Source organism: Myxocyprinus asiaticus, chromosome 46, assembly GCF_019703515.2.
Source record: "Myxocyprinus asiaticus isolate MX2 ecotype Aquarium Trade chromosome 46, UBuf_Myxa_2, whole genome shotgun sequence".
NCBI classification, from domain to species: Eukaryota; Metazoa; Chordata; class Actinopteri; order Cypriniformes; family Catostomidae; genus Myxocyprinus; species Myxocyprinus asiaticus.
In genome coordinates this window covers 1413878-1417500 of record NC_059389.1, presented here as the reverse complement: position 1 = coordinate 1417500, position 3623 = coordinate 1413878, and positions in this window count along the sequence as shown.

The following is a 3623-nucleotide window of genomic DNA, read 5'->3' as shown; positions in this document are numbered from 1 at the left end:
CTGGTGAGTGGGGTCCAGAGTGATTTTACCAGCCTTTTTCCTCACTCTGGAAGTGTAGAGTTCTTGAAGGAAGGGCAGGGGGCAACCAATAATCCTCTCAGCAGTCTGAACTTTCCTTTGTAGTCCTTTGATGTCTGATTTCGTAGCTGAACCAAACCAGACAGTTACTGAAGTGCAGAGGACAGACTCAATGACTGCTGAGTAGAACTGTATCAGCAGCGCCTGTGGCAGGTTGAATTTCCTCAGCTGGCGAAGGAAGTACAACCTCTGCTGGGCCTTTTTCACAGTGGAGTCAATGTGGGTCTCCCACTTCAGGTCCTGTGAGATGGTAGTGCCCAGGAACATGAATGACTCCACTGCTGCCACAGTGCTGTTTAGAATGGTGAGCGGGGTCAGTGTTGGGGTGTTCCTCCTAAAGTCCACAATCATCTCCACCGTTTTGAGCGTGTTCAGGCAATGTAAGGCATTGTGGATAAAAGCACTGGCTAAATGAATAAATGTAAACGTCAAAAAAACACGGTAATTCCTTTGTTTATGTTAGCAGTTTTATTCACTTACAAACAAATCATTTAATTTATTTAAATGTAAAAATGAATATTCAAAATAAATAGCAATTTAATATATATTATTTTTATTTTATTTCATGTATTATGTAGTTAATTTATTTATATGATTTATTAACTAGATCTTTTGTGGCGTGACACTAAAACTAAAAGTGATTGCATAATTTTAACCATCAATAAAGAGCCATAAAATAGTTATTTTTGAGAAATACTTTATTATATTGTGCATTGTTCTGACCACATTTGGGCATGTAATGGAATCAAATCAGTACATAAATGCTCTGTGTAAACACATAGGGGGGCTTAAATAGTAATAGAAACATTACAAAATAAAATAATAAACACAAAGATCATATTAAAATTACACAGAAACTAAAAGCCCATTAAAGTCCCTGAAAAATGTTTGAAATCAGACCCACCTCGAGTATAAAGGACAAAAAAAACAAAAACAAACACATATACACACATTTGACGATTTCAAAAGCACAAATAACAATTATTAAAAATACTAATGTAAAATACAGAATATAATTACGATTCCTGGGGGGGAAAACAGCTTTAATCCAGTCTAATGTGATTTACTGGCCCAACAAGCTGGTTTGCACTGGTCAGGCGGTTTATGTTTGATGGTTTTAGTGGAATTTGGGGCCAGAAAACCCATCTTAAACCATCAATAAAGCACCTTTGGCCAGTTTAAGCTGATTAAACAGGAAGCCCCTAATGAAAGCTTCAGAGTTTTTCACTAGTAAATTGTTGACATTCATTTGGAAGAGCACAACAGGCACCATGTGACATTCAACAGTTGTTATGAAAGTTTACAGATATTTCTGCATGAGTGGTTGTAGTCAAAACAGAATGCATCTTAAAAAAAAGCAAATTCATTACAAAACGTAAAGTCTACGCAATAAACAGGAGTAACCATGTCGTTCTTTGGTATAGATTTTATTTGCTTTTCTGAACTGATTTTGCGTCACCGCAATCAAAAGTGTTGCCCAAAAACTCAGCTGTCTTTAAACACATTCAGCTGTAAATGTAATTCAGTCGCACTTCATACAAAACACTCAAAATCACTCAATTAGCTCAGTCATACTGCAAACACGTGCACTTTGGTTTGATGTGAGAAATATATTCTCGTAACCCGTCCTTGAACTGTTAATACAAGTTAAAGGTGCTGTAAGCGATTTTAGCCGTTATAACTTCCACGAGCCGTTGATTTAGCCACGCCCCCGCTTTCCAAAACCTCCATCCTCCATAGACATCCATTCAGAAAGGATGACCTCTTGTCTCTTGTGTAATGCCCATTGAATGTCTATGGGACCGCAGTGTAACTGTGTTGGCTCGCCCTTCGATTCGCTGCAACTACAACACTATGAGAATGAGCTAAATGATTGACAGGCAGAAAGCGTCAGAGACCGCGGCCCACAGGCACGTTTTTGTTTACTGTTTACAGAGACCGGTGAGATATCTTATTTCAGTGATACTTTTCAATGAAAGAATCACTTACAGCACCTTTACACTCATTCGACAGCATTTGTGGCATAATGTTGATTACCACAAAAAAATAATTTCGACTCATCCCTCGTTTTCCACCAACCCTTTGAACGAAGCAAACAACTCTTTGGATTACAGCATCTGTCACCACATCTGCTTCACTACAATCTAAAATGGAAAAATGTACAAAGAAAAATATTGCGTGCTTTATATATATATATATACATCATCATGTCACAGCTCATTCTTTGGATCAGACATCTTTCCTGTTGCAAATGACCATTTACATCCTGTAAAGGTTTCAGAGTTTGACAGACCAATATCGTTTTTTGGTTATTTTTCCCTTATTCACCCAATCAATTTGGAGGCAAGAGTTAAATTACTAGAGCAACCAAAATAAATGGATCTAAAATCCTCCACTTAAATGTGAAAATGGCAAATTAATTTTCCATCCAATCTGCGCAATATCACAAAATAACTCGATAAATGTCTTAAGAACAAGCTTAAAACCTAAAAAAAAAAATAGGTAATACAAAACAATTTAATTAAATAACTGGACACGTTTAAACAGATATTTTGGTTCACTGATCGGGATCTACTTTCATCCTCATTTGATCCTGTCTTTAAACTTATAAAAGCAGCAATTTCAAACCTGAGGCACCTTAACGGAATAGTTCACCCAAAAATTATTATGAGTTTAGGGGGTCTGTGTAGCTCACAGAGTAAAGATGCTGACTACCACCACTGGAGTCGCGAGTTCGAATCCAGGGCGTGCTGAGTGACTCCAGCCAGGTCTCCTAAGCAACCAAATTGGCCCGGTTGCTAGGGAGGGTAGAGTCACATGGGGTAACCTCCTCGTGGTCGCTATAATGTGCTTCTCGCTCTCGGTGGGGTGCGTGGTGAGTTGTGCGTGGATGCTGTGGAGAATAGCGTGAAGCCACCACACGCGCTATGTGATAAAATGCGTGGATTGACGGTCTCAGACGCGGAGGCAACTGAGATTCGTCTACGCCACCACGAGGACTTAATGAGCATTGGAAATTAGGCATGTCAAATTGGGGAGAAAAAAAATAATAATTATAATTATAATGATTTGTTTCTTATTTTAAGCATAAATCTAAGAAAATTTAGTGTCAAAACTAGACAAGATACTTTTGAAAGTACTTTTATCTTTACTTTTACTTTTATCCCCTTTTTCTCCCCAATTTTGGAATGCCCAATTCCCACTACTTAGTAGGTCCTCGTGGTGGCGCAGTTACTCACCTCAATCCGGGTGGCGGAGGACAAGTCTCAGTTGCCTCCGCTTCTGAGACCATCAATCCGTGCATTTTATCACGTGACTCGTTGTGCATGACACCGCGGAGACTCACAGCATGTGGAGGCTCATGCTACTCTCCACGATCCACGCACAACTCACCACACGCCCCATTGAGAGCGAGAACCACTAATCGTGACCACGACGAGGTTACCCCATGTGACTCTACCCTCCCTAGCAACCGGGCCAAATTGGTTGCTTAGGAGACCTGGCTGGAGTCACTCAGCACACCCTGGATTCGAACTCAGGACTCC